Source organism: Carcharhinus amblyrhynchos, chromosome 16, assembly GCF_965287045.1.
Source record: "Carcharhinus amblyrhynchos chromosome 16, sCarAmb.v2.hapA, whole genome shotgun sequence".
Taxonomy (NCBI): Eukaryota; Metazoa; Chordata; class Chondrichthyes; order Carcharhiniformes; family Carcharhinidae; genus Carcharhinus; species Carcharhinus amblyrhynchos.
This window is the reverse complement of record NC_137339.1, coordinates 38547312-38568860: the sequence shown is the minus strand read 5'-3', so window position 1 is coordinate 38568860 and position 21549 is coordinate 38547312. Positions and strand designations below refer to the sequence as shown.

The following is a 21549-nucleotide window of genomic DNA, read 5'->3' as shown; positions in this document are numbered from 1 at the left end:
GGTGCCTCCATTTGGAAGTGCTGTCTCTCCTAATCACCTTTGTTGCAGTCTGCTTTGAAGATGGAAAGCCTCTGATTGCACCCCAACTTCAAGGCCTGAATTTTCAGGATGGTGAACGCTCATCTGAGAGTTGATAGGGAATGCATCCTCACTGACTCCGATAGGTCCTCTACCATTTCACACCACGGAGCAATGATTGGCAGCAGGTGACACTTTTGTCCTCACTTGGACAGATGTGCCACCTTGCAAAACTGTTGGACCAACTGGCCAACAGCTTTCTGATATATCCAGGCACAGCGCTGCAGTGGCCAGAAGAGGTACTGCAATATCATGACTGAGTCCCAGGAGCGCAATGTTGATAAGTACCAAGGGACCTGGGAGGGGAAGATAGGGGATGTCCTAGGGATTTGCTGGGGGAGGGGTTTAAGCTAGTGGGGTGTTGGCAGACTTCTCTGGTCTTTGAGAAGATGGTACCATAGTCTGAATAGGCTTTTCGATGGACGTGCCCCATGCCCCTCCATACCCCCCACCACCGTAAGATCATGGGGTGAGCATCTTTTCTGCACTTCACCCTCAATCATCAGGCATCTGCCAGCCTAAAACTTGAGACTGAAGGGCCTTGATTGGGGAATGGAGGGGCTTCCTGTCTGAGATCCTGTCCGCACCATTGTAAAATCACATCTAAGTAAGGGTGGCAGCATCTGGAGAGTATCCTGTCCAGATTATCTTACGTCCTCCCCCCCCCCAGCCCCACCCCCTTTCAGAACCTAGTGGGATGGGGCATATAATCCTGGTCCAACAGTCTGCTCAACACCTTAACTGGACACCTTCTAGCTATGAATTGACCTGACAAGGACAATCCAAGGTGAATGATTGTTTCCACCTTGGGACAGGCAAAGGACCCAGAAATAGTCCCGTCCTGTGTTTCTTGCTCCTTGGAAGTGAAATCAAACCCTTATGCCCATGAACGCTGTATCTTTTTGGGCCCCATGGGTTACTGTAAGATTAACACACACTTATATGATAAACATAACATAACTCAGATTCAGAGTGGCCCCTTTGAGTGAAGTTCACAACATTTGCAGGGATATTTCATTATAGTGACGTACAGGAAAGTACAGAATTGGGAAGACAATTGAATTCTGTCTAAGCAATTCCAAATTCATGATAATACTGCACTATATTCTAGGGGGTTGAATAGCTGCCTGTTTTACATCTCCATTGGCAAAATCAGACTGGGTGTAAAAGGCAGATGAACCAAAGTTATTCATTTCCCACTGTGGGGGTTAGGTTAAAATTACTCTCATAGTCATTACCAGAATTATACATCACGTTCCAAGTGAGGTCAAAACAATGTCCTGTGTAAGCTCACCAATGTGCCTGGGAACGATGTTCTTGCTATTTGTGAATTCCTAATCCTGCAATAAATGGAAGGAGATTAACTTAGTTTTTTTAAAAGAAAACATGTTTTAGGTGTACACAGTGAATGAACCAACATTTTCAACCTCTTCTCTCTAGCCTACCTGTTAACAACCTAGAATGACACACACCTCAGAGTGAGTTTACAGCCTGTTACCTAAAAACTAGTTAAAATTATGTTGTGCAGTTTCAAACATAGCTAGAATTCACAATGTGTCCAATGAGATGAGCAGTCAAGTGTCAAACAAAGCTTGCTTTCACTGTTGGAGTCACTGTGTATTTTGCACGTTACTCCCCTTGAAGAAATAATTTAGCAGTAATATATTGCATTCTTCAGTTTGGAGATTGAGGTATACTCTGTTTTAATCAAAACTCCATACCAAAATTAAACCTCAATATTGGTTTAACAGTTCCAAGCAATGGGTGCATCCTCCTCGTTGCCATTACAACTACTATCCAGGACATGATTTGATGCAGCCCTCAAACATTTTATTTCTTTATTGATTTTAGAAGCTCCTTTGCTTTTCGGATGGACTGCTGCAACAAACCTGTGAAACAGACTGTATGTGCTTTATTTTAACATGTTTATAGAATTGCTGATTAATTTGCGAAAGTGTGGGTTGCCAATAGTGTGTTTACTTTGGAGGAAGCCCCTGATAAGAGGTTACAGTACAAGTAGGATCCAGATTCAATTTAATTTGATACAGAATGGTTTATCCAAAGCACTCTCAGATTGGCTGGATAATGAGAGTGGAATCTTAGTGACTAGATAGATCTCCCAGCGAGAGCAATTTAAGAATATTATAGTAAACTGAAAAATTCTGCCTGTTTTACAGGAACTTAACTCAACATTAGTCACCCTCTCGAAGCAAAAAAAAGTATAATGAAACATGATTAATGTCTTTTATAATGTAGGTGTTTACTTAAATATTGATGATCACCAGGGAACTGAATGGGAGGAGTTTCTGGACCTGCCAGAACAAGGGAATGGAATTAACCTTCATATGGACATTAACCTGGAGTCTTGTACCATCACCAGCATTTCAAATGTATGTATGTTAATTAAACTCATTCATGCTCCCAGGTTCAGAAACATCTCCTGCCAAAGCCACCAACATATGTTTTATTTTAAAGGACAAAAGATTTGAGCACAATGTTTTCACTGATTTCTTTTTTAAATGGATAACAATGATCAGACTTCTTTGAAAAAAAAATTGACGACCGTTGCTTTATTTCACTCCCATCTGTTAATGAACACTCTCAACGGAGTAAAAATATTACTATAATAAATCAGCCTCAATACCTTTTTTCCCTCCATTGAAGAGGCATCTCTCTTTATCAGTGGGACCTTTCAGCTTGCTGCACATTTCCCACAGCCCTGGTACAATGCTGAATGATGCAGATGAAACAAAGGTCGTAAAAGTGCCTCTTCTGCTCTGAGCTGTAGTTTAGAGAAAGAACCAAAGTGCCAATACAAAGAAATAGAAAGTCTCCATTTCAGAGTGAAGTTGTATGTTTACTGGAAGTATAAACAACGTTGCAGCTAAAACAATCCAACTTTCACACCAGTAACTATGTGCACAGACAAGATACAGTTGACAGGCTAGAGGTTAACAGTGAATTAATCTGGAATATAGTGCATTGGATTGTTTACAATGAAGCATTTGACTTCTGCTGAAACATCTCTAAATCATTCTAAAACAATACAAACAATATAAATTGAGTTTTTAATTAAAAATGCTCTGTACATTATGTTACCTCAACACTTCTTTGATGTATTAAAATATGAAAAAATTGGAATAAAGGATATATTATATGCCCACTGAACACAGATAAAAAGATTTTTTTTTATTCATTCGTGAGACACTGGCATTGCTGGCTGGGCAGCATTTATTAGCCATCGCTAGTTTCCCTTGAGAAGATTGTGGTGAGCTGCCTTCTTGAAACGCTTTGCTGAGCATTTTACAGACTTACAGGGGGCGGAGATGCCTGGTGGCTCCAATTTATTAACTACAAAACAAATATTTAATGAATCAGTTATTATAATCATTAGATCTCAATGTAAAGTTCAATATGTCAGGAAAGGTGAACTTGTCCAGGCAAAGGAAAGGTTTGTCTGCTTCAGGAACATGGTGATCCTGAGTAGATGTGCATTTACAATGCAGAACTGCTTTAAAAGTCCTAATGCTGAGGAACAACACCACCTGGAAGTTCCCGTACAAGTCACTCACCAGCCTGACTTGGAACTTTACTGTTGCTGGGTCAAAATCCTGGAACTCCCTTCCTAACAACACTGTGGGTGTACCTACACACCAGATGCTATGGTTCAAGAAGGCAGCTCACCACCATCTCACAAAGGCAATTAAGGATTAGCAATAAATGCTGGGCTAGCCAGGGACGACCATATTCCATGAAATAATTTTTAGATATTTTGTTGTTTAGAGTGTGGAACTTGAGTATTGTTGAAAAAAAGAGACATGTCAAAGTTTTTCATCTTGCACTCATCAGGGTTCTTCACAAGAGTACCGATATATGGGGAAAACAACAAATTACACTGTATGAGAAGAAAGTGCTGATTGGTTTACAAGTAGTCTCTGATTGGATAGAGAATGCACCAGGTGACTAACTAACTGCCGAGCATTGTTTGAAATCTAAACCAGGCGGTTTGATCCTGATTTGTCAAGACATTATCCTATGGAATAACTCAGCTTATGGCTGCCACTTACTTTGTTTAATTGAAACAGGCACAATGTGTGTACATGCTCTTTCTGTCTGCAAAGAAGAGGGTTCTGTGTATTAATACAAGTAGCTTCTGGTACATGTAAATGCGCAACACTGCAAGCCTGACTGACGATCTAAAATGGTTCTAAGTGTAATTCTTAGCATGTAGGATGCCCAATCCAAGAATCGCATCTCGTGTTGGACACTGTGTTTAAAGTTTTGCAAGCGTGGGCCGTTGGGTACAGACTATACCTTGGCCATTGCAAACAGTAGCTGGGTCATGCTGTTTGACATGATCTGTCAGTCTTTGGCATACACAGGCTACATACCTAGCATCACAATGGCACTGAAGTTCATATACCACGTTACTCATTTGTGTGAGAGGCAGAATATCTTTTTGGCTTGATGGCAACACCCTGTTAGTGATGAATACCACTCGTGTTGCTACTGCATGGTCGCAGTGTGAAACAGCTAGCTTCATCTGTCGCTCACATTTTTGAGATGCCTTACTTGTGCAGGGTAATCTGAGGTAGGCTGGGCACTTTACAGGGCGGAAAGTGATGGACTTTGGCCCGTTCATGAGTTTGCAAAATATACATTATGGAATTATCTGCTCAGGGAGGCTCACAGCTTTGATGTACCTGACTTCAGCTTCAAGCTTGAATGGTGAGCAAATGCCTCAGATCCTATTTAGAAGGTGACTGATGAGACCAATGTTATAGTGTGTGCAATTATAGAAATCCTAAATGCATATCATGACCAGTCAAGATAGGCTCACAATAGACTGTTGTAGTGAAACCCCTGCCATTTCTCAACCAGTACATCAAGGGAAAGGAGTTCATCTGACTGCTCCGTTTCAGTGCTTGGCAGTTAACTCTCAGTCACCTTGTGCATTTTCCATGGCAATGTGTCTACCAATCAGAATCTATTTGCCTACCAATCAGCATTTTCTCTCATATAGTACAAATTGTTGCTTTTCCCTTATATCAGCATTCTTGCAAAGTGTTCAATGAGTTCAAGATGAAAAAGCTTTGAAATGTCTCTTTTTTTGGCCATACTGAAAAACAATCTATATTATGATTCCAAAGCACTGGAATAATGATTACACAAGTGTGAGCTTGTATTCAGGTGTGTTAAGTGCATGTATGTATACCTGGTTTTTAAGTGAACATGTGCCTACTCAGTTGTTTTTGAATCATTATTCATTAGCGTGTCTAAAGTATAACAATGTTGCATTCTGCCCACCGCTACTGGTGTTTGTTCCTGCTCTTCAACTGCAACTATTTATTTTTGTTACTATAATTGACTTCATCTATTCATCTGCTTCAGCTATTTCACCTTTTCCTTGTGATCACCAAAGCAAATCTCCCCCGGGCCATCCAATTTCCCTTCCTCACTTCCATTCAATTCCATTCCCTTTCAGAGTTGCTACCATTACCCCTCTTCAAAATACTGTTGACCCCTCTATGCTTGCAAACTATCATTCCATCTCCAATTTCCTTTCTTCTCAAAGCCACTCAACCTCCCAAGCCTATTCCCATCTTCTTACAACTCCTTGTTTGAATCACTCCAGTTACGTGCCACACCACCCCACAACATGGCTGTACTCAATTCACAAACAACACCATTTGAGACCACGACAGTAAAGCATTATCTTTTGCCTTCCTCGATCCTCTTTAGCTTTAGATGGGGCCATTCATGCATTATCATTTCAGGCCTCTCCTTCATTATCCAGCAAAGTTGAATTTGCCTTTGCTTGAATCCTATTTTACCATCCCATCTTAGCAAGAGCACTTCCAGTAATAACATCTCTTCCTGCCCTTGTAATGTTAACCCCACAATGTCCAAAGGATCTATCCTTGGCCCACAACTTTTTCCCATCCTACATGAAGGCAAAGTAAGACTTGGATTTAGGCAGCACATTTCACCACCTCAGGATATTCCAAACTGCTCTACAGCCAATGAAGTACTTTTGAAGCATAGTCACCACATACAGGAGTTCCAGGGTGCAAATTTTGCATACTACCCACTTTGTTTGCAACAGGTGCACCCCCATAAATTTCACACCCAGGAGCTTTTGATGCTATTAGTACTTTAGCAGTTAGGTGGGATTTGCCTTTCAAATATTATTTTGTATAATAAAAGAAAATCAGCTTCACATTTCATACCTTGTTTCTCATCTCTGACAAGGGAAATAAAACCCTTTTGGTGAACTAGTGTGCAGCAAATTAAAAAACTGAGCTTTGACTGTTTTAAATGAAACCCATAGCCAAAATGATTTTAATAGCAAACTTGATGGAATTCCACATGAAGTAATTTTTATTTCCGATAATGGTCAACAAAACACACCTATGCCGTCATAAATTTAACTCTGCAGCTTTTAGACTCCTCACTTACAAGTTATATGTTCAGCTCACATGTTGAAAGAAAGATTGCACATGCCTTCAGAAACTGTTGCATGGTATAAATATAGTTCAAATAGTCAAACACAAAAACAACATCATGCAAATAAACATTTTAAGATGACAAAATTGGCCAATATTATGAGCCTTTAGACTATTTTATGGTGAAAAACGATCTTTCTTGTTATTGTTTTGTATCGCTTTAACTGAACAGTCCAAAGTAGGTCACATCTAAAGTAGAAAACATTGTGTTCCCACATAAAATTGAGTCTTTGATATATCATTTTTAAAGATTTTGTGCAACCCAGATAACAATCACAAAATGGATCAGTGTCACACACATTTCTACCTCCTTGATCTCTTGAAAGCACTAACTCTTATTGTGGTACGGTTACATAGCCCTTCAGCACTTCAACCAGATAGCCCTCCATCATGAGGGAGTTTTAGTAGTGAATATTGGCATGCTTTCATAACCACGTACAGTCTAGTCCCAGCTGATGTCCATACATTCACTTTCTAGCCGAGGGCATTGAGCACATTTTAACACAGGATCCTTGGGTAAGTCTTGGCCAAAATCTCGCAGGTAATGTTCAGTTGATGCCCAGCTAGTTCAACAATGTAGGTAAACTTCTCAAAACAGGACCATGAATTTGTATTTGTGGGGCAACTGTAAGTTCGAGGACCATGAGGAGAAAAGGGAGATTGGAGATGGGGCGATAATTTGCAAGAACATTAGGGTCAAGAATAGACTTTTTGAGGAGCGGGGAGTGATGTGGGAAGATTTGAAATGCAATATTACCTGGAGTAGAGAGAATTGTTTACAATATCAGCTTGCAGTGAAGCCAGGAATAAAAATTGGGTGGCAGGCAGCTTTGGAATGGAGTCAAGAGAACATGAGGGAGGCTTGACAAATGCGGCAAAGTGAGTTACATAGATCATTTGAATCTTAGTGACAAAGAAGTCCATGAGTTTCTTAAACTTGTTGGAATTTGGCATGAAAGGGTTGGGAAGAGGCTTTTAAAGAGATGATCGGTAGTAGATGGGAGGGTGATTGGGGAGGTTAGTTGCCTGTTAATATTCCAGGATAATCCTGGAATAATGAATTGTTTTAATAGCAGAAAGTACACTTCAATAATATCTAACACAGTGTAGGTAGGTGTGGTGGCAAATCTAGTTGTATGTTAAATACATTAAATTCTACACCCCTTTGGCATGAAAGGAATGAAGGTACATGCCGGAACAGATTTAGTGACTAGAGTGGGAAAGCATTAAGGTTTTTACTTGGGTCAAAGACATCAAAAGCAAATGTGACATTATGTTTGAGTGGATTGATGGCTGCAAAAGCATTGTGACAAGTGAAGGGCCGAAAGAGTTAGGAGTTTGAAAATATATTTTGAAGTGATTTGGGAGAGTGATTTCTTCCAGAGGCAGACATCAAAAGCAGTAGGAAATTGGGATGTGAGTAGTGAATGATACAAGGGAGGGAAACAAGAAAGTTAACATAGATAATGTTATCTGTGTTTGCGATGATGGGAATAGGGAGGCCACATAAATGGCTTGGTCATTGGGTTGGAGAGTTTACATGGGAGAGACAGGAGGGCAGTGAACTCAGAGGAGAGATAATGGTTTAGGCTGCTGAGGATAAGAACTTGTTCAGCTCAGACACTGAGCGAGGAAAGCAGCCTTGGTATCTCACTGAGGAACTTGGTTTGAGGCTTGGGTTGGTGTTACAGAGCAAGGAATTTAAAAGTGAAGTGAGGGAGTGGAACAAGATGAGGTGCCACAGTAATAAGGTAGAGAGCGAATTTTGGTAATAGGAGCCACAGCATCACCATGGTGGTTTGGCAGAGCTGATTGTGGAACATTTAGCCAGACCTAGGGTTGAGAGCTTCAATAAAGGGGAAGGTGTCATCAGAATGAGCCATCATGTCAAAACAGTCATCCACAATAAGAACATGGATGTTAAGGGCCTTGTGAGGAGACATTCTAGTTGCAGGTATGGAGAGGAACAGTGATTGGTGATTCACTAACAGAGTTCACGAGGGCAACAATGAGAGGGCAAGCAGAATGAAAAGGAAGTTGGCAACATAAGCCCCCAGCAGGCATGAGGCCAAGAGGAGAGCATAATGGAGACTGAGAGCTGAGGAGACATGGAAAATCTGCCATGTTCCAACATTAGCTTGATCCACTGTTCCAGCAGAGGTGAGTGGTTGGCTCGGTGATGTATAATGCAAGCCCCTGGGTCCAGTGTGCCAGCCACAATGCAAAGCAGACAGCAATGGAGTAAATGCCAATCCAGGATGAGAACCAGCAGAAACAAAGCTTGACCTGGAATGAAGAATTCCTAAGAGAGGAGAATTCAGCAGCAGAATATATACTAGAAGCGACAACTCGAGCGAGAGTGCCAGAAGAGAAAAATCTGTCAGATAATTATTGAAACTGAGACCCCGATCTGTATGCTTTGGTACTGGAACAGTCAATGTCCTGATTAGCTAGTCCAACAATGATAAACAAATGTACATGTAAATCTGTCTGCTCTCTTGAGTGAGGGGAATACAGTGTTTATAAGGACTACTTCTTAAATGAGCAGGAAAAGGGGAAAATTCAGGATGACTGGATTTACTTCAAGCCATGTCAGTTATATTTACTCATGGGATTAAAGTTAAAAGCTGAGGGGTCAGTATATTTTGGAGAGGATCTTTTGATGTTCTAATTAATGAGATGAAGAGCTTATCAGACTTTATGAGAGATCAACTGTTGAGGCCATTAGGTGATGATGGGTTCTAAATTTGCTCACATGTGATGTGCCCTTAGAATTTATCACTGCCATTTAGATCCTGTTTTAAAAATGAGAGTTGCAGTCCATACATAAAAAGACTCCAGTGACCATTGTTTCCATAGGAACAAAAGAAGACCTTGGATGAAGAAATCAAAGATTCTGATTTGGTTCTGCAGTTTTTATTCATTGTTACTGAGTTAGAAAAGTGAGTGAAATCTAAAACAAACTCTGAAGATACTAGATTGATCAACACCTGAGCTTTATTCTGATCCAAAACCGATTTGTCAACAGTTTCATAACTATGGGAACTGAAAAATTGCTTGGCTATGTAATGTCCAAGGCACTGACATTGGGGTAGGCTGGTCAAGGAATCACTGACTAAACAAGGCCAACTGCGTTTTTTAAGATACTATGTGTGAGGTTGGATGAGCAATAGGAGTGTGGCACCCTCATCCCCAATTAATATAAAGTCAGAACACTGTATGTGTTAGAGAAGCAGACTTTGCCCATCATAAAGAATAATGAGATCAATTAGAACATGCTGATTCAACTTACTTTGAGCATACAGTGATTAAAATTGTTACTCATGTCATTAGCTAGCAACGTTCATTGGAAATGCTCTTGAAAAGGGAAATAAAAATGCAAACTTGATTGACAAAAATGGAAAGTTTGCACATTGCATTGTCCTCTGTGCCAGAGTTGTGTAAATAAATTGAAAGGACATCATTTATTAACAGATTTCAGTGGTATGATCAATGTGAAGTATAAGTACTTACAGAATCTGCCTTTGTCCGTACATTCTCAGCAGAATACTTTCAACAAATGTACGCAAAAGAATTTGGCAACAGTAATGCAGAAGCTGGCCACTGTGCTTTCAGACTCCATGAGTGATTGTTTTGTAATATTTAAGTGATATGTTAAAGAAAGTAGAGACAACCTTTTATAAATGCTTGTTATGTGGATTTTAAAAATGTTTTAACCTTTAACCCACTCTTTATTAAAGACATTGCGGCAGCATGAACACAGGATTTAGGGATAAGAATGAAAGAGTAACAGTAAGTGATGCAATTGCCCCATGTTAGCCAGTATATCTATTGTAAGATCTGGCAAAGAACACTGAATCAACGTTTAATGAGATGTCTTATAAATGGAGGACCAGGGTTAGGTCATAACCTGGTCTAGTTCATAATTACAAATGCTAAGAATGAATTGAGCCCTCCCCCTTTATGGTTTCCTGTTAATATTAGCCAGCCTGTTGTGTGGATTTTAATATTTTGTGAAAGACATAGAGGAAACCAAATTTGAACTATCTATCTAAAATGTCTGCTTCCAAATACATTTCTTAATTTACTGTATATTTGTTAGAGGATTATATTGCCCACTGGTCCCTATTTAGTTGATATTTTGTTAAATATTGATACAATGTTCTTTGCCAGATCTTCCATTAGACTCCAGTAAACGTGGTGGAACCAGAGCAATAGGACAGCATCTTGTTTTTGTCATGCTTCATCATCGTATAGATAAGTGCATTATTAACGTCTTCCCTTAGAGCTTTTTATCCACTTTAGAGAAAACTACTGAAGCCAGGGATTTCCACTTTCTGGAGAGATAACACAGTCTACATTCAAACACCATATGAAGTTGGCAAAATGGAGCAAATTTCATATTCTTAGACAACACATTACAGTCACAAAGAATACCTAATCCACCAGGAAATTGATAGGGTAGCTTAACCGGTGGTTTTGCACCCTGCCTTATTTTGTTCTGCATTAAAGTCAATGGAGAGTATAATTGATGTGCGAAATGGGCAGCCAACCCAGTCCCATCAGTTTCCAATAGGCGGGTTTTGTTAAAGTTGCCCCCATACTTTATGGAGATGTATCATCATGTTGTCACCATGAGGCACGTCAGCGCTCTTTAAAATACCTGGCAGCAATCTAAAAGAAATTGACATTTCTCTAAAGTAACCACATTCTTCAAGTCAACGTGTCTTGTGATTTTGTCAAGTTAAAAAAGCAGCTATTATTTTTGTTCATTAATAATAGAACATAAGAGGTAAAATTGTTTTCTTTTTTTTACTTTGTTGGCCATGCTTACACTGAGTCAAAATTCTGATGCTGATACATGGATTTAGAATGATTGTGGTTTTCACTGGTTGAAGGTGAGTCCCTGGTGTTGCCCACAGTAATTAGGGTGTTTTTCTACTCTCTGATCGCCTAAGAAGGTTTATGAAAGGTAAGTTCGAAAGGTCCTCCTCATGCATCCCCACCAAGGTATGCATCTATCCATCCCATGACCTTTCATGTCTCCATGCCAAGGTATGCCCACCATTCAATCCCAATAGCTCTGATTATGCTCCATGTCAAGGCCTGCCCCCTACCCACATATATACTGAGGCTTGGCTGAGAGCCCAGAAATCCATTGGAGTGTGAAAATATCTGAGCCCAGGTAAAAGATTGACAGCTCTGGCTCTCTGATCTATTCTATCAATTTCACAATGTTCATTTACTCAAAATAAAGGGGTTTCAGGTGCCTGCAGTTACAGTTACTAATATGTTAAAGGATCTGGACAATTGATACTTTTATTGGGTTGTAGTAAAGATGAATTTTTAATCAAAAAAAGTTTTTTTACACGTCCTATGGTCACTACAGAGTTCATTGCTTCTATACAGTGTATAGTGGCTGAACGAGCATGAAAGTGCCTTAACGTAGCACCAAGGGCCATCAATCCTGCACCAACAACTATCCCACACAGGCCCTATCCCTGTAACCATATGTGTCCCCCTGATGCTAAGGCTTCAATTTAGCATGGTCAGTCCACCTAACCTGCATATCTTTGGACTGTGGGAGGACATCAGAGCACCCGGAGGAAACCCACACAGACATGGGGAAAATGTGCAAACTCCACATAGATACTGACCCAAGGCCGGAATTGAACCCGGGTCTCTGGCGCTGTGAGGCAGCAGTGCTAACCACTATTCCACCGTGCCGCCACTTATAAAAGGCTATCCACAAATACAAGTTCTTAACTTGTACTTTTAAAAAATGCTGTTATATTGTACAATTGTTGAATATATGGAAGAAAGCACTGCCTTACCCTGAAAGGATTCAAAAGGCTTAACGGGAGAATGTTTCATTCTCCAATCAACAATTCTACCAAATAAAGCATATATTTGAAAGTTACTACAGCTTCTTGTAAAAAAATATAAATAGAATAGCATCTGTGCTACTCTGCCCTTGTCTCATTTTGAATATGCGGAGGCTCAACAAATTGCAAATGTGCCCTCCCAGTGCTCCTGTAACCTGACCCATCTTTCCAGGTAACGTGGTGAAGTGAAACAACAGCGAGGGGGACAATTAAAGGTAAATATCACAATACAAGAAGAAAAAGTTAGAAAGTCCTCGGGGATACCTCAAATGGCCACCTTACTCCACTGACAGCTTTTGCAAAGGCTGAAGAGACAGAAGATTTTGAAGAAAGGAACATCAATAAAGGGGAAAGAAAATCAGCAGCCATTAGGCAGAGCACCTCAGGACCAAGCCCCTTGTTGAATAGCTGCCAGGTAGAAATAGTGCTACACGCAGTGGTCATCAGGATGATGGTCATCTATTCTACCAGACGACAACATTTCTTCTTTAATTTATTCATTAATGTCAGAAGTAGGCTTACATTAACAGTGCTATGAAGTTACTGTGAAAATCCCCTAGTCGCCACACTCCCGCGCCTGTTCAGGTACACTGTGGGAGAATTTAGCATGGCCAACGCACCTAACCAGTACGTCTTTTGGACTGGGGGAGGAAACCGGAGCGTGCGGAGGAAACTCACGCCGACATGGAAAGAACGTACAGACTCTGCACGGACTGTGACCCAATCCAGTAAACAAAGTTGGGTCCCTGGTGCTGTCACGCAGCAGTGCTAACCACAATGCTACCATGTCACCTAGGGATCAAATGATCCCCATTTGAGGCTCATGGAAGTGCTAACCACTGTGCCACCGTGCTGCCCCCAAACTTCCAAATAAATCAGCATTTCAGCCTGTTTGCAAGAGGGTATTGGAAACTTTTGAATCAGTGTTGTTACTGTTATGTGTATGTGCTCAGCATTAAGCTGCATGTTAGCTTCAGGTGACATATGGCACAGCTGTGCATCTGTTTTTGTGCTGACCCTGATCCTAAAAGAACGTTTTCCCACAGTCATTGCCAGGTTGGTGAGCCAGTGATTGCAGACATGGTTGGTGGCAGCTTGGCAGCTGTAGGTAAACCAGGCTTTGATCTGTGTACTGAGATATGCTAATTCAATCAGTAACTCTGAAAGCATGACGTACCATGATTAGAATGCTCACAAGGCAGGATCCAACATAATGATCAGTTGGACATGATTAGTGATGATCTTAATGATTCCAGTGTGTCTGGAAAAGGAGCCTCCATCTAACCATCTGTTAAAATAAGGTATATTCATCATCTACAAAAGTAGTTGAGAAGATACTAGTGGCACGAATAAGAAGTTGATTGCCAGACATAGTAAATGGGTATCAGTCAGCCTGGAGAAGAGTTTGATGTGTCCTTTCCCTGACCCAATACTCTTGACCACTCTTGACCCAAACCCTGCCCGGCACAAGACCCTGCTCTGGGAATCCATGGGCCTTGACCTTCTTTTCCTTCTGTACTTACAGCAGTGGTCACTGACACCTTTCTAGTGCTGCCAAGGCTGATTCAGCTGCCACCCTATTGGATTGGCCAGCTGCGGCAGAGGGCAGTGCATTCTTAGTGATGGTCTGACATAATTCTGCCCTAATGAACAAATGTCCCACTCAGCCCTCATTAGTCTGCCCTACGTTACTTTATGGCTGTGGGATGGGTCAGCATGGAGTGTGACAGCTCCAGCTAACATTGTTTCTTCACATTGTTTCTCGGGATTACAGATGCTTCTGGGGGGTGCGGGGCAGGGTTGCCATCCATCTCTCTGTATTATTCAGTCCTTCAGGGGGCATGAAATGATGAGCAGAATAGGCAAACAGTTGGCATATGGAATTAATATGGAGAAGTGATATTTTATGCATTTTTCAGAAGGAAAGAACGAAATGGAATTATACGTTCCATGGAAAGCCACTGAAGAGTTTGAATGAAGGGGGAAGTCAATGGGTTCCACTCGAAATTCCCTGAAAGTGCGAATGCCATTATATAGGAGAGACTTCTGGTGTTTAAAAATAGGGCACAGAATCAAAAAAGCAAAGATTGATGATAAACTCGTGCAAGACTATGGCTGAGCCACTGTTAAAAGTAGCCTGTTCCATTTTAGGTGCCCCATTATAAAAAGGGTATTGAAACCAGAACAAGTATGGAACTTTTTTTATTCATTGTGGGACATGGTAATTGCTGACTGGCCAGCATTTATTGTCCATCCCTAATTGCCCTTGTTCAGAAGGGAGTTGAGGGTCAACCATATTGCTGTGGCTCTGGAGTCACATGTCAGCCAGACTGGGTAAGGATAGCAGATTTCCTTCCCTGAAGGACATTAGTTATTCAGATAGGTTTTTCTGACAATCAACAATGGTTTCATGGTCATCATTAGATTGTTAATTCCAGATTTTTTTATATTCACATTCCACCGTCTGCCGTGATCGGATTTGAACCTGGGTCCTCAGAACATTAGCTGAGTGTCTGGATTAACAGTCTAGCAATAATACCACGGGGCATCATCTCCCCTGTTATGAGGAGAGACTTGAAACATCAGTACACTGGCTCAGAGAGAAATTTTAATGAAATTACGAACAGCTTTGATCGACTGACTGATCCTGATCTTCGAGATGGCCAGTTTGGGGGAATGGGGAGAGTGTTTGGTCGAGGAGTGTAGGGTTGTGGGTGTTGTTAGGCTCTGGAAAGCTACAAGTACAGGCTTCCCAAACATTTACTCTTTTCTGGAGGTTTCCCACCACAGCCGGCCTGCTTGGCAAACTCACAAACAGCTCTACCAAAACTGAAAGTGGGCAGGTTGAAGGGGAACTGGGTTCCTTTTACAGAACCGTAGTTTATAACGTCACACCAAATCCAACGCCAAACATTTTGGAGTGTCCAAAATTAACCCATTGTCTTTTCTCTGATTGGGAGTTATTGATGAGCAGTCATCAAATTAAAACACAAGTGCATGAGAGGAAAGAGCATTTTTAATTCTGAGATGTGTTGGAGCTTGGAATAGATGCAAGCTGCAGGGAAAAGTTAAGACAAGGGCATCTTTTAAGGGAAAAATGAATAAACATTTCAAACATAAAAACAGTGTGTCTAAAGCAGTGGGATTAGTTTTGCATTGCTCCAACAGAAAGCTACAGTTACACATGTTGAATGGCTTCCTTCTGCATTGTAATCTTCTATGGCTGTGACATCACTTAACTTTCACTGCAACCCTCTGTTCAGAACTAAGTCTGACCTTTCTCCCTGAAGTTGAGACTGCTGGTGATAAATCGAATGAAAAGCTGTGGAACAAAGTAACAAGAACTAGCCACAATAACTTCAACAAATGACAGAACAAAGTGCTGCTATGACAGCTTACACTTTTATGCTGCCCCTTAATTGTATACCCAAATGAGTACCGGTTGTATTCGAGCTGCGGGTATTATTTGTGGATTTACCTACAGGGTGAAAAGGGGGTTGTTTATGGAGGTGCATTGTGTGCAATGTGTGTCTCTGTAAACAAAGGATTGAAACTAAATAAAACTAGGCTCTGGTGTGCTACCCTTCACTATTTAATTATCCAAGAGTTGAAATCACCCTCATGAAGAATGCTGTGGAATGCTTTCAGGTTGGGAGCAGGAAGCCAAGTAGAAGGTTTTGTTACATTTCAAAACATATGGACAACGCCACACAGTTACACTTCTTGTCCAATTCCTAGTTGCCCTGTGAAGCTGGTGGCCTTGTTCAAGCAGTTCTTTTCTTCACAATGGAATGAGTGTTTGGGCTGCTTTTTAGGACATTGACTCAATGTCTACTACATTTGATTTGATTTGATTCATTATTGTCACACGTATACGGTGAAAAGTGTTGTTTCTTGCATGTTATACAGACAAAGCAGACCATTCATAGGGAAGGAAAGGAGAGGAATGTAGTGTTACAGTCATAGCTAGCGTGTAGAGACAGACCATGGAACATAGTGTAGGAATATTCAAGTGCAGGTCTGATCAGGTTGAATTTGCAGACTCTCTTCCCTAAGAAACACTGGTTGGATTCTTAAGTCAATTCTGCTGTTGTCATGGTTATTTTGTTTTACCCCATACAACACTAATTTTGGTTTACAAGACAAAGACTTCCATGGAGCAGGACTGTAGTAATCAAAAGATTCATCGCTCAATCAAGGATTGATTCCCTTTGGGAGGTGAAGATAGTGACACTGGCTGGAGGAGACCACTCACAGGTTGAATAATGAAACTGTGGATGGATTTGGAAATGAAAATGAGTATCTTTCTGTCAGCGAGCTAGGAGACAGGGAAGCAGTGAACCTCACCAAGGACAGTGCTGATAAAAGTGCACAACTTATTATGGGAGAGAACTTCTTTCACAAAGTTGTAAATTATTTGGAATTTGTAAAAAGAAAGCTAGCGAACAGAGAATTTTAATTCTGGAGATGCTGAAGATATAGATTAGGCATGAACCTTCTCCCTTTCAAAACCATCACAAAGAGCAGATTGAAATTATCAGCACTGCAAAAGATGTTAAATGTTGAGGAAGATGCAAAGAGCGATGAGTCATTGACATGAAGAGACAGACACCAGTTAATGCAGTCATGAATCCAGGAAAAGATGAGTGCTGAGAGCCTCCTGGATTTGTTATGACTCTAATTTTCCAGATGCAGGATCCCCAAATACTCACGATGGGCAGAATTCTCCCAACAAAATTCTATCTGTCAAATTCGCATGAAAACTGGAGTAATTTACATTGAATTTTTCTGTGGGAGTTTCAGAGCAGAATCTCCCACATGCTGTGAACTGCAGAGGCCACCAACATGAGTATCATTGAATTTGAGGGAGTGGGGCCTATTCCCACTGGATTGGATTGGGCCCCCCACTTCACTCCAGCAGGGCCAGGCCGCTCAGCTCCCCGAAAGTGCGGAGCCACTATAAACCCTGCTGGAATGAAACACGCTGGCAGGGTGGGAGATGTGAGCGGGCCCGGAGACTTCAGTCCCAGGCCTGCTAATATTAAAATGACCATTTAAATGGACTTGTGTGAGTCCCCGCCGATTTCCGACGCAGAGCAGATGCCGCTGGAAATCGGGCATTGGGAGACACAGCAGGGTGTGAATCCTCACGCAAACTCCACAAATCAGCCACCACAAGAGAACTGCAGCAATAATTACTGGAACTAGGTGGAACTTTAGCTAAACAGCGCGTGCTTGCTCCTAGGAATTTGCTGAATCCCTTCTAGGGACTGATGGTGGTAAGAGTCACGTGTTCTGCCCTTTGCAACCACACAACGGATGTTACATGTCACATGAAGCAATCCAGCAGATAGTTCAAGAATAGATCATGTAGTGTTCATAATCTATGTCAAGCCCACATTCAGTGCTCCATTCAAACAATCTCCATGTCTCTTGTATCTGACATCAACAGAATTTTGTGCATTGGTCTCCAAGGTCCCAGTGGCAATAATCAGAAGGCTTGTGAGGAAATACTCTTTTGTGTTATTTTGTTTTGCTATCTTTGCCTCATCTATAGTTGCTGTGAAGATGTAGCTCACTCTGTGGTGCTCTCTCTTTGTATAAATCCTTCCTGTACCTTGAACTGATGTCTGAGGATTGCTGCCGCCTTGGAAAAGTGCTTTTGACTGCTTAAGAACAACACTTATGGTTGAACTTAATTTCTTAGGCTTTTACATCATCTCAGGTTTGAGAGTGAGCTCAATCAGATAATAATCTGCTCAGGATGTTTGAATACATTCACAGCCTGCTATGGTCTGTCATCTTCTATCATGCTCTTCCACTTGCTGCTCCTGGGTTATGGGTGTTGCTTCACCCCTTTCTCAAACTGCCCAGTCACCTTTTCTAGGGGGCTGGTGGCAGGACTGCCTCTGCGTGCAGGCAGAATTTTTGGTAAACTCTACTGTTATGTTCAAGAAGCTGTAATGCCACTGTGTCCTGGGCCCTTATCTTCAGAGTAACCCTGAGTCAGGTACAAAGAATCACCAAAGCAATGCCTTGAGAGAGAAGCAGGAGCATAAACATGTTCTACATCATACAGCTACTTATATAAGCATAGTCCAGGGTAAGAGGAATGCAAGACATGTGGAATGTGTGACAAAAAAACAATATTCTTGCTAGCAAATGGGTCACACCATGAAATTTAGTCTTACCAATGCTTTCCCGTTCCAAAGACTGCCAGAGCTTTATCGTGGAAAGGGTCAGTTTGTTCACATTGTCATTCATAGCCATTATATAGCGAAGAAATATTGCTTGGTACAAGAATAAAATGTCTTCTTTTGTATGCAAGTATTTTCACTGTAAAGGAAGTAGTTTGTCTGCTTATTGACCTGAGCTGTAATTCCACCGCAAAGGTGGGGGCCTGTTTTTGGCAGAAGCCTACCTTGGTTGAGAAACTGACCCAAGTTTGGATTTTTGCAAGAGTGATTCCCTAACTTCCGGTTTCCTGTCTAATTAAAGCTAGCGGGGTCTGGAATGGAGGTGGAGCCATCACTGAAGTTGTTTATCTAATTACCCTTGTCCTCCTGACACTAAGGGTTAATTTAGCATGGCCAATCAACCTATCTTGCACATCTTTGAACTGCGGGAGGAAACTCATGCAGACACAGGGAGAACAAGCAAATTCCACACAGACAGTCACCCAAGGCTGGAATTGAACCCACATCCCTGCCACAGTGAGGCAGCAGCGTTAACCGATGTGTAACCATGCAATTAGACTATGTAGAAGCTTGAGCAAGTAAGGCAAACCCCGGCCCCCACAGCCCCTACACAATCATCAAGAAAATCACAGACACTAAAAATGGAAGTGGATGTTCCAGTCATAAGGAACGCCACCAGTTTTTAAGGCTTGCCTGTCACCATTCCAGCTCAAATTGGTTTGTGAAAATCCATTCCCAATCCACATTTAAAGTATAAAGGGAAACTAGACAAATAAGGATGCTGCATTTGTATCTTAAACTCTGTCAACTTATGGTGTGATGTGGAGATGCCGGTGTTGGACTGGGGTAAACACAGTAAGAAGTCTGACAACACCAGGTTTAAGTCCAATTGATTTATTTGATAGTAAACTCACAAGCTTTTGAGGTTTGGAGTACTGTCCATTCACCTGACGAAGAGGCAAACCGCGAAAGCTTGTGAGTTTACTATCAAATAAATCGATTGGACTTAAACCTAGTGTTGTCAGACTTCTTACTGAACTTATGGTGTGGGCATAAGTCCATGCCATATGTCAGTGTTATTGTACTCCCTATGGATTCATAAATTGGAGCTCATATTTAGGATTGATTTTTTTTGCATTCACTGTGGTTATCACAGTGGCAAAATGTGTGTCAACAAGTCATCACCATTATCACAGTCCTTAACCATCCTTCTCCAACCAGTACAGTCAGACAGAAGGTGAAGTCATCCCTGGCCAGTTATGTGGCTGCCCATTTTATGTCTTGCTTTCCAATTTTCCTCGACTCAATAGAACTTTATTCTCACTCTAATCAATTCTGATTAGTTTTCCTAATCCCTTTCATCTCCTAAACCCCTCTGTGGCTCTAAAAATGTTGTCATCTTTTCTCATTGTGTTTGGTTGAATGAATTCAAAACATCACTACAACTTTAGCGCTATCCTTTAGTGCATTGTTAATATTAAAATGTACTAATAGCACAGTGGAGAAATCAAATTATGCACATAAATATGCTTGCGTAGCAGGAATAAAACTGAAGTTAGTGACAATGATGCCAGTTTGCATTTGCAAATCTACCATCAATCTGTCATTAAATATGTTATCAGAGGATGCTAAGTGTATGGTCCTTGCTTGCATTGCTGCTTATTCATGATGCTGATGTGCAGTAATGGGGCAATGTACATTAACATATTCTTGGTTGGATGAACACAAAACATTCCTAGAAGCCCTCTGCCTTGATTCCCCTTGTGACCAACTAGCAAGTGTGGCACATCCTTAAATTGCCAGAAAAAAGCAAAAACACATTACTTTTAATTAATAGCCCCATCACTTATTTATCAGTTGAATCCTCCCATCCTGATAATTTAAGTGATATATAAACCACAGGCCATTTGAATTATTAACTCTTTGGGCGCTGGAATTATGGCTTTGCTCAGCAGCTGCAGTATTTATTCAAAAATATTGTATTTTTAATGCTGAAAAGCTGATTAATAATTTAGAAGCCGGAACAGAAATTTGCGTCTCTTCATTAAGTTGATTAATTCTGACGACAACATTTACTGTCATGGCTGTGATTGGGATAAAGCCACACCTTTTTTTCAATTGAAATTCCGCAAGAATAAATGGGTTTTGCCCCTGAAGATAATACTATAAAATTAGGAAAAGCGAATGTAAAACTAAGATGGTGTGGTGCTGCAAGGCTCAGTTTGAGATGCTTATCAGAAAACAAGCAGCAGTGGCCTTCTGTTTCATTCACCTCAGGCTGGTCGTATTGTGCGAGGTATTTTACGTAAACTTGGGTTGGGAGAACTGACAATAGCGCTGAAGGAATTACTGCTCGCACTTAATGTTCATACAATATCTACTTTATTTAATTATATAGAGTTAAGTCACTTTACTTTTGAGTTTTGACAGCATTCTTTCATTCCAGCACATACATTTAATTGGTTTAGTTTGAAGAATACCTGTGACTGAAATTAATAGGGGCTATCTGACATAATTTGTGTTCCCTGCATTCGCATGTAGTAATCAAATTATTTATTGTGGAGCCTTGCCCAATGAGAACTGGCCACCACATTTCTCCAAGTAACAATTGCTCCACCTCACAGCAGTTCTTGTATATGATGTGCTATTTTGGCAGCCACAGTTTGGATGCACACACTTTTGCTGATTGAAGAGACAAGCAGGGTCACTATGCGTCAAAGATCAGAGTTATAACAATGCCAGGGGGAATCACGGTATCCCATCTCTTCCCCCAACTATGAATGTGGTGTCATTTCCCAACTTCCCATGCCTTTGGCACACTGCACATCTCCTTCAGTGTCTGTCACCACTTTATAAATCCTCGTATTTCTAATAATATTAATC

General features: G+C 41.0%; 1 protein-coding gene across 3 annotated transcripts in view; it reads left to right on the top strand.

Moving 5' to 3' along the window:
• Positions 1-21549, top strand: part of tshz2 (teashirt zinc finger homeobox 2) — a 464342-nt gene that overhangs the window by 290239 nt on the left and 152554 nt on the right. The window contains exon 3 of one of the 3 annotated variants that reach the window (XM_080205016.1): positions 2335-2400. The exons of the other annotated variants lie outside the window; for them this stretch is intronic. The gene's annotated coding sequence lies outside the window, so the exon portion shown is untranslated. Of the gene's footprint in view, positions 1-2334; positions 2401-21549 lie in introns of those variants that run through there. 3 annotated transcript variants of the gene reach the window in all.